The 11,005-nt window shown below is 40.8% G+C and overlaps 1 protein-coding gene across 1 annotated transcript in view; it reads left to right on the top strand.

Annotated features, from left to right (window-relative positions):
• The first annotated feature begins 10,840 nt into the window (after positions 1-10,840).
• Positions 10,841-11,005, top strand: part of GATA6 (GATA binding protein 6) — a 60,332-nt gene continuing 60,167 nt past the window's right edge. Inside the window, exon 1 of the mRNA XM_073550848.1 lies at positions 10,841-10,984. The gene's annotated coding sequence lies outside the window, so the exon portion shown is untranslated. The remainder of the gene's footprint in view (positions 10,985-11,005) is intronic.

Below are 11,005 nucleotides of genomic sequence, written 5' to 3'. Positions count from 1 at the left end.
TGATAACTCTCTTCTCGACCCTCTCCAATCCGGTTTCCGCTCTCTACACGCTACTGAAACTGCCCTCACTAAAGTCTCTAATGATCTACTAACAGCTAAATCTAACGGTCACTACTCCATGCTAATTCTCTTGTATCTCTCTGCAGCATTCGACACAGTGGATCATCAGCTCCTCTTCACTACGCTCTGCTCTATCGGCATCAAGGACACCGTTCTCTCCTGGTTTTCCTCCTATCTCTCTGACCGCTCCTTTACTGTATCTTTTGCCGGCTCCTCCTCCTCTCATCTTCCCCTTACTGTTGGGGTTCCTCAAGGATTGGTTCTAGGCCTCCTCCTCTTCTCCTTGTACACTGCCCCTATTGGTAAAACAATCAGTAGATTTGGTTTCCAGTACCATCTCTATGCTGATGACACCCAATTATACGCTTCTTCTCCTGACATCTCGCCAGCCTTTCTAGAAAACACCGGCGATTGTCTAAACGCTGTGTCTAACATCATGTCCTCACTATATCTGAAACTGAACCTGTCAAAGACTGAACTCCTTGTGTTTCCTCCCTCTACTAATGCACCTATACCCGACACTGCCATTTCCGTGTGTGGTTCCACTATTACTCCCCAGCAACATGCCCGCTGTCTTGGGGTCATACTTGACTCCGAGCTTTCTTTCACCCCCCACATCCAATCACTGGCTCGCTCTTGTTATCTGCATCTCAAAAACATTTCTAGAATTCGACCTTTTCTTACCTTTGACTCTGCAAAAACTCTTACTGTTTCTCTTATTCATTCTCGTCTGGACCATTGTAACGCTCTTCTAATCGGTCTCCCTCTTACCAAACTTTCCGCCCTCCAATCTGTCTTGAATGCTGCAGCCAGGATCATATTCCTCGCCAATCGTTACACCGATGCCTCTACCTTGTGCCAGTCCTTACACTGGCTACCCATCCACTCCAGAATCCAGTACAAACTTATTACCCTCACCCACAAAGCCCTCCATGGCTCAGCACCACCCTACATCTCCTCCCTTGTTTCAGTCTACCACCCTAACCGTGCCCTCCGTTCTGATGACCTGAGGTTAGCATCCTCGATAATCAGAACCTCCCACTCCCGTCTCCAAGACTATACACGTGCTGCGCCAATTCTTTGGAATACACTTCCCAGGTCAATACAAGTAGTCACCAATCCCTACAATTTTAAGCGTGCCCTGAAAACTCATTTATTCAGACTGGCCTACCACCTCAACACATTAACGTAACTATCCCTGTGTGGCACAGCCAAAAGTTTTACCATAACCAGGTTCCCCGTATCATGTTCCCACATGCTTTATGCATCTATTAGCCCTCTGTGTCCCTACTGTTACACACTTAACATTATGGCTGTCCAAACAATCAGGGCAATTGTTACCACCCATCTTTCGTGTCTCCCCTTTTTCCCTCATAGATTGTAAGCTTGCGAGCAGGGCCCTCATTCCTCTTGGTATCTGTTATGATCTATGTGATTATTGATATGCTGTAATGTCTATTGTCTGTACAAGTCCCCGCTGAAATGTAAAGTGCTGCGGAATATGTCGGCTCTATAGAAATAAAATTGATTATTATAATTTATTATTATAAGAACACTGGAGTGATGGTTGTTGGAAATGGGCCTCTATACACCTATGAAGATATTTCATTACAAAACCAGACGTTTGCAGCTAGAATAGTCATTTACCACATTAAAGATGTATTGAGTATATTTCTGAATCATTTAATGTTAGCCTCATTGGAAAAAACTGTGCTTTTCTTTCAAAAATAAGAAAATTTCTAAGTGACCCTAAACTTTTGAACGGTAGTGTATATAAACCAAAAATGGTCTAAAGAGTTGTATACTTAACTTAATGGCATCTTCTTTCGACGCATCCCCCCCACTATTTTGGTCTTTCAGGAGTTCATCACGGAATTCCTTCAATCAGGACAAGAAAAAGAGACCATGAACAATGAGGATAACAACTCATAGGCCAAGTCAATATGCCACCATGTAGTCCCCTACATATAATATGAGCTGCCACACAACCCTCCTATATACAGCATCAGCCACTACATACAATATGAGTCCCCACACAGCCTTGTACATACGGTATGAATCCACACACAGCCCCTATATACAATGAGTCCACACAAAGGCCCTACATACAGTATGAGCCTCACATAGCTACCTATATATAGTATAAATCACACATAGCTCCCTATATACAGCATAAGCCCCCATACAGCAACCTACAGTATGAACACTCATATAACTCCCTATATACAGTATAAGCCCTACATAGCTCTCTCTATATATATATATATTGCTGGACAATGTGTTTTCTATAGCTCTCTATATAGTATGAGCCCCATATAGCTACCTAGATACAGTATGAGCACTCACATAACTCCCTATATACAGTATAAGCACCGCGTAGCTCCCTATATACAATATGAGCTCCCTTTTAGCAAGCGACAAACAGTATGAGCACTCACATAACTCCCTATATACACTATAAGCCCCACATAGCTCCCTATACACAATATGAGCCCCTATATAGCCTCCTATATACAGTATTAGCTTGCACATAACCTCCTGTAAGAGTATGAGCCCGCACATAGCTTCCTATGTAATGAATGGAAATGGAGGCACAGATGTTGCAGTGTACATTCGTTTATTGCAATTTTGTGGAACCACAGGACCACGGACCGGGGGCTCCGAAGGGGGCGCAACTATGCGAGCCCTAGAAACCCGTAGTAAGACCCCTTGAACATAATCAGATGGGAAGGCCGAGGGAAGCAGGTGCTACCTCCAGTTAGACCCCGAAAATGTGGAAGCTGACCCAGGGGAGCAGGCAGACGGACTGGTATTGTAGGTAGCGTTGAGCTCGGCAGATGGCAGGTGGCAGAAACCAGTAGCGAGCAGGAGCAGGTAGGAGCTGGTAATGGTAGCTCTGATATTGTCCCAGGTGATGTAGAGAGGCACGGCAGACACTCTGAGGAGACAAACAGGATTAACAAGGAGCTGGCGGGACACTGGTGGGATACTGGTGGAATGCTGACACTACAGCATGGGGAACCTGAGACAGCAACAGGAAACACTCATTGCTCAGGCACCTCCTCTAGGGCAAAAGTGCCAAAAAGAGTATCAGCACTCTGTCATTGGTTCTGGCCATATTTTGAAAAAGGTGCGCGGTCTCTTTAAGAGAGCGGGAGTGTGCGTGCGTTTTCAGAGCCATGCCCAGAGACCTGCCAAATGTGCACCAGGAAGCAGCAGCAGGAGAGGAGCCTGTGGACCCAGGAACGGAGGACAGGTAGTGGGGACTCTGGCGGGCAGGATCAGGCGCTGGTGCAACATACTATATACAGCATGAGCCCCCACATATTCTTCTATATACAGTATGAGCCCCCACATAGCTCCCTATATGCAGTATGAACCCCTATATAGCCTACTATACAGAGTATGAGCCTGCACATAGCTCCCTATATACAGTATGAGCCCCATTTGGCCTCCTATAACATTACAAGCCTGCACATAGCCTCCTACATACATTATTAGCCAGCAAATAGCCTTATATATACAGTATGAGCCCGCACATAACCTCCTGTATACAATGTGAGCCACAATATAGTCTCTTATATACAGTATGAGCCTCTATGTAGCCTCCTATATACAGTATCAGCCTGTAAATACAAGTATTTCTCACAAAATTAGAATATCATCAAAAAGTTAATTTATTTCAGTTCTTCAATACAAAAAGTGAATCCCATGTATTATATAGAGTCATTACATCTATTTCAACTGTTTATTTCTGTGTATGTTGATGACTATGGCTTACAGCCAATGAAAACCCAAAAGTCATTATCTCAGTAAATTAGAATACTTTATAACACCAGCATGAAAAATGATTTTAAAATCCAAAATATCGCTATAACTAGTGACGTTATAGCGATATTGCTAGCGATATCTCTGTGTCTGATACTTACCAGCGACCGGCTCCCCCGCTGGTTATCGCTGATCGCGCGAGAACGTTCAGGACTGTTTCTCGTCGTCAGCTTCCTGTGGCGCTTCCTGCTGTGAGGACGAGCGACGCGTGGAGCCGGGCGGGAGGACGCAGGATCGCCTGGTGTGACAGGTATGTAGCGACCCCCGTCCCCAGCGATGTCGCTAGTGAGATCTGCCTGTGTGGCAGCTCACTAGCGACCACTTAGCGATGTACCAGCGATCCTGACCGCGTCATATCGCTGGTCGGGATCGCTGGTACATCGCTAAGTGTGACAGTACCTTTACCCATAGAAGGACTATTATTATGATGGTTCAGCATCAGCACCAGTATCAACACTAGAGGACTCTATTTAGTTAAACTGTGCACACGCAGGCCTGAATAACTGCTCTCTCCCTCCAATCTCAACTGTCCCTGAGCTGTGCAATGGGAGCAGTGTGCCGAGTGGGGTGGCCCCTGTCATTTTATAACCTCTGATGAAGTAGTGCAGCCAGCCAATCACACTAATGCCACTACCAAGATGGGTATGGCATTACAGTGACTGACAGGCTATCACCGCATGCTTATTGGCTGTGTAACAGGCACCAAACATGAGGGGTGGGGATTCGAGCCTCAAATATAAGCACCAGCCAATGCTCGTCGAGTGCCGAGCACATCCAAGCACCTAGATACTCGAGTGATATCCGAGTATCACAGAACACATTCACTCATCCCTAATTGTGATTTTTATAGCATAATTATGAATATATCACGAGCACTACACACAAGGAATATGTACAGTACAAGGACACCTTCACAGTTTTCATTTTTCCTTTGTAACCACTCCATTTAAAGAAAAATGGTATGATGACTTTGACTGTAGTGGGTATCACTGTGTCAAGTTCTTCTCCATTGATGCAGTGCAAACCCCAGTGTGATCTGCCAGGTTGGGATTGCAGCCACATTGTTGAGAATCGGAATGGAGTGGTGCCAAAAAGCTGATCAGAAAGTATTTTAGCGCACTTACCCTACATTACATACACGTTTAGGGCTTATGCACAAAACCGTATTTTTGGTCCAAGTGCTATGCATGAAAAACGGATCTCACACAGGTCAATGTTATTCAATGGGGCAGTGCAGTGCAGATGAGCAATTTTTTTTCACCCACCGAATCAATGTGTGAAAAAAAATTGCAGCATGCACTAGTTTCTTCCGTAAATAGGGTGAGACTCACTTATTCACTTCTATGGGGGCGCATAATAAATCGGATGCCACAGTATTGTATCTGATTTTTACCGATACATTGCAATTCTGTAACATAGGAAACTGTAAATGGTCCTGTAAATGATTATTATCTGCTGCTGTAAAAAAAAAAAACGAACTGCGCACAGATGACAAGTGATAAAAAAAAATCGTCCCACTTTTCTGGATAAAACCCTGCATGATTTTGTATACGGTTGGGTTAACCTGCCCTTACATAGAATTAGGGAATAACATATTTCATGGGAGTGCTTCTCTGAACCGCCACACCAAAAACAGTGTTAGAAATTGTGGGACTGTGAGCTGAAATGTCAATTATCTGGGGCATATATGGCTTAAAATACTATTAAATATTACCATCATACACCACAGTACTGTCCTCTAATTCATTGCCATGGATTTCAATGTGTCACTTTTTGAACTCATTTTCTATGAATATGAAGCTGCTATATCTATGACTAGATCAACTTCTTAGGAGTAACTCCGCTTTAAAATTGTAATGGCTGCCAATATCAGAAGTATAAAATGTCACAAATATATAATTACCGTAAATATGAAATGTAAACTCTTCTTCATGATTGAATATAGCTCAAAAGTAGAGAAAAAATGGATGTTATTATAGTTTTCATTACGGTACACCCTCAAACAATGCACAAAGAAACAGCCAAATGCAGTGTTTTTTATTGCATTTTTTTTTCATAGCAAAAGAAAGGAAATGATCAAACAATGCAATGACAATAAGATCATTTCTAATGATGTAGGATAGATTATTCAGCTAATGAATCCAGTGCCTGCGAAGAAGCAAATCATATATATTTAGCGTATTATGGCATGATTTTCAAAATCATTGGGGCTGAAATCATGTTTATATTTTATTATTCTTATTCTTTTTGTATTCTTAAATTAGGAGCATGCAGAAATCATAATTATATCTACTAAGTGTGACAACATTATTATTATTTTTTTTTTATTAGTATTTTCTTTTTTCTAATATTATTACATTTAGCACATAAACTACATTAGTAGTAGCTATAGTAGTAGTGGTGTTTAAAAGTGCAGCTATCTTCTGCTGCCTGACAACCTTCTCCACTCACTCACTATATTAGATGTCATATCACATAGCACCATGCACTTATCAGTCAGTGACTGGAAATCATTTACTGTTGGGATGGTAACCCTGACTGTCATTGTCTTCCCGGATATCATTACCTACATCACAGAAAGGGTCTACATGATATGAACAACTGTAACATTTTCACAATTACTACTAAGTATTAAATATATCTGGCCAACAAATAGGGAATTCTGCATACAGCCCCAGGGAGAAATGATGATAATGAGAAGGAAAAGAAGAAAAATGAAATGTGTCTGTAGAATGTGTGGAGGAGGGGGAGACAAAGCTGGAGTCAGCTCTGATCAGCCTGGTGCAGGGTGTAAAGTAGGGGAGGTGTATACACACAGCATGGAAGAGAATGGGCTGCACCCCAGGCTCAGTGACAGGGAACCTCACCTCTAGCATCAGTGCTGCAACCTGCTGCTAGACATATACAGAGAAGATATATGTATATTATATACTGGAGAGAGAGAGATAAATAGATAGAGAGATAGATAGATAGATATAGAGAGAGATAGATAGATAGATAGATAGATAGATAGATAGATAGATATAGAGAGAGATAGATAGATAGATAGATAGATAGATAGATAGATAGATAGATAGATAGATAGATATAGATATAGATAGATAGATATAGAGAGAGATAGATAGATAGATAGATAGATAGATAGATAGATAGATAGATAGATAGATATTCGCACAGTGCAGACACATCCAGACCACATATGCTAATGATGTATGTGTATACTCTAATATCTCAGCGCCTCGGTGTGAATTGTGGAGTGAAATTTAGTGCATATTCAGTGCAATTAATATTTGTTTGTTTATTTCTGTAATTATAATTGTTGTAAAAATAATGTGTTCCACAAAACTAATGACTATATTTGTTATATATAAATATATATATGCTCAACCAGATATATAGATAGATAGGTCCTCTATCTATCTATCTATCCATCCCATATCTATCTATCTCTATCCCATAGCTATCTAATATCTATCTATCCATATACGCCTATGATTAGAGTGACAATGTGTACTTGTGCTGGAGTGTTTGGGGAGGTGTGTGCCATGAGGGGTAATGGAGGAGAGGTCCCCTTCTAGGTGGGTGGGGGTCAGGTCTGGGGTCTGTGATAACTCCAGCACCATCTGGCTCAGGCACAGGCTCCAGCGCCAGGGTGACAATCCCAATAGTGAGGGCTCCTGCTGAGCTCCAGGACATGGTGGCGTTTGTCTCTCTACATTGTGTATGGTAATTCCTGGTAAACAGACGCTAATCAGCCTTCCCTCGCCTCGTCTATGGGGGGAGTCTACAGATAACACGGCGGGTCACCCGGGGGCTTCTCACTGGGCTGCATGGACCCAGACACCCCGACGACTGAGCTCCGGCTCCCGCCTCTCCCCCACCACAACCATAATGGGGTCTAGGACAAGTTTCATTTCATATTCCATGGAGCTAATGAAACCCCAGAGATTCCAGGAAGGTCGCAGATCTCCTGTCCTCTCCGATCAATGGTTCCTGAGCAGTAATCTCCCCACTATCGGGCAGCAGATCCTAGAGCCAGGACACATAACCGAGAAGTCATCATATATATATATGTGTAAATGATACTTTGCCTACATCACAGTCACTTTAATCTTCAGAAGAAAATACAAATCTGCAGCCTTAGATTCCTACAATGTAACATCATGATCTATTATCCTGATTCATATGTTTCTATTTTTCAGTATTACATTTTTTTTACCCCTGGCTTGTTGGTGATCACTAAGTGCGTTCCTGATTTGTTCTACTGCTTACTCCTTCCTACAATCTGGAACCTTCTATAGACAGGACTTTCTTTCTCTAATGTGCACAGTTTCCATTGCATTTGTCTCGCTTAATTATGGATGGTGTATAATAGGATTTTGATTATAATTAATATAATTATCTATGTCTTTTCTGTAAAAGAGAAAGGAAGGAAGAAAAGAGGAAAGAAAAAAAAAGAAAGAGAAAGAAAGAAAGAAAGAAAGAAAGAAAGAAAGAAAGAAAGAAAGAAAGAAAGAAAGAGCCATTTTTTTCTGATATTATAATTATTACTTTTTCCCTGGACACCGCTTTTCGGATGCATCTCGCCCTATTTGTGGGACATTGTACAGTTGCACAGTAGATGCAGAACATTCTGCTATAATATTGATAATAAAAGAAGTTCATGTTTTGTGAGGATTGTCATTATTTCTTCTATAGAAGGGAATAGTGTTGCAAATATTCTTATTTCATGGTAACCGTGCCCTCCAGATACATGATCACAGAACAGACTTTTGTTTCTCCTTATCTTGCAGCAAACCACATAAATAAAGGTGAAATCTGCAGCCTGTGGTCTTGCATGTAGATCATAGTCTGCATGGAAAAACACACAGTCCAAAATGTGCCTGGAAACTAGGAGTTAAATTGCACAGGCTCTTCCTTATGCAAGAGACTGATCAAAGATTACAGGTAGTGTGTGCTCCAATATATACTTCCAAATCGGAGACTTTTAAGGCACTGATGTTATTATTATTATTATTATTATTATTATCATTATTGTTATTATTATTATTTTCCAAAATTATTACTATTTCAATGCAACCATATTAAACAAGCTGAAACATATCTTGACTGTGTAACTGTACAATGTTAGGGAATAATAATAATAATAATAATAATAATAATATTACATTTTTATTTAAATCGCACCAACATATTCGGCAAAGCAATTCGATTGTTTAGTAATCGGTGTCACATGCCATTTGTGTAACTTTCCTCAAATGAAGTGAATGACCTGCCTCTGCCAGACTGTATGTATAAGTTTTATCTGGAATATTTGGAAATAAACAATATTCAGCTATGTGCAATGAATTAAATAATGAAATGATACAAGGAATCTATATAGGACAGTAATTCAGTTATATTTCTATTGAGAATATTACTGTACAATGTAATCATAAAGAAAATGAATGTTCAGTAATCCACATTGACTCGATAAATGTTTACTCTTATCATGTCCCCAGAAAGTAAAGTATCAGTATTGTACTGAAAGATGATTTCCTATCTCCCTTTCTGCCTATTTACCAGAGGACATACATCCCAGCAGTAATGTAATAGTAAGAATAGTACAATATAATAATATTAATGCAGGCAGGTTTACAATAAATTGTTCTCTTCAATCCACCACAATGTCATCAATTAATTTATAAACATACAATTGGATTAATAGGAAATTACCTTCACAGTAATCAGATTCTACCAGGAATTAAATTAACTTTGCAATAACACAAGACATAGGAAGACTCGATAAATGAAGCATATCAAAAAAGTTTAAATTATATTTGTATCCATTGCAAAAGACTTAATGTCAGGCGTTTTGGCTGTGACAAACTACAAGTGCATATTCTTATGTGTGTAAGTCAGACATTAATGATGACATTTCTATTACATGTGATGTATCCTGTGTATACCTGCCTGTGATCTATTGCTCATTCTACTCACCCCCCACTTCTGTATCATGGCACTGTGAGCCTGTGATTTATGTAGGAGCCCATGTGCTACAGAGGGCTGCTCCTATATGGTCGGTGCTAGTGACAGATCTACTCCTGATAACCTCAGCTACTCTGTATGAAGCTGCTCCACCATATCACTATGTCCACACAGGAGATAACTAGTAGCTGCTCTACCAGGTGTCAGGAGACCAACAGTCTACATGGTGACTATCTATAATTTATGTGTCCACTGCAAGACATTGCACACAATCAGACATGTATATATATATATATATATATATATATATATATACAATCAGACATATATATATATATATATATATACATTTATGATTGTGTGCAATGTATTTTGTGGACACACATATATATATGTATATATATATGTAAATATATACATATATATATATATATATACAGAGCAGAGCCTCCATATATTCAAATTCAAAGAAGCTTTATTAGCAGGACTAAATACACATAGTTTTGCCAAAGCCAGTGTACAGAATGGAATGGGGATAGGGACTGTAGGGATGTTGGGTAGGGGCTGTAGGAAAGGTGGATGGGGGCAGATCCAGGATGGGGCTATAGAAGTCCATGGCATAGGGAAGGTGGATATATATATTACAATGAACATAACTAACACAGCCTACCTCTCTGGTGGTACCGACTAATGAAAACTCATGAATGCTAATGATGAATGTCTATTTTTGCCGATTTCTACACTCTTGTGCGCCATATGTGTTTGCTTATGTATATAAATGTTTCGGGCTGCAGTAAGTGGGCTGTAAAGCTATTATAATAGCTTTGATCAGTAGTCATTAATGTGTTTGAGCAGAGGCTGGTGTTTGTACAGCCCCTGGTTGGCTAATATACACACAGTGACCACCAGCCAGTCTGTATGTGGCATGTGAAGAGCTGGGGCTGGCACCCTGGGGAGAGCAGTGTGTGGACAGAGCGCAGGAGTCCAGTGCTGAGTGGCTGCAGTTTGCAGGCAGAGCTGTGAGAGGCGCCTCCTCCTCACACTGAGCACAGACACTTCTGCTCTGCCTCTGCACACTGGAGCACTGACCGCACTCGGGACACCCATGGACACAGCTCTGCATTATTAGGTTTGCACCCTTCCTTGCTTT

The sequence above is a fragment of the Dendrobates tinctorius genome, unplaced genomic scaffold (genome assembly GCF_039654945.1).
Source record: "Dendrobates tinctorius isolate UK_male_01 unplaced genomic scaffold, ASM3965494v1 ptg000171l, whole genome shotgun sequence".
Taxonomy (NCBI): Eukaryota; Metazoa; Chordata; class Amphibia; order Anura; family Dendrobatidae; genus Dendrobates; species Dendrobates tinctorius.
This window is presented reverse-complemented; position numbering and strand designations above follow the sequence as displayed.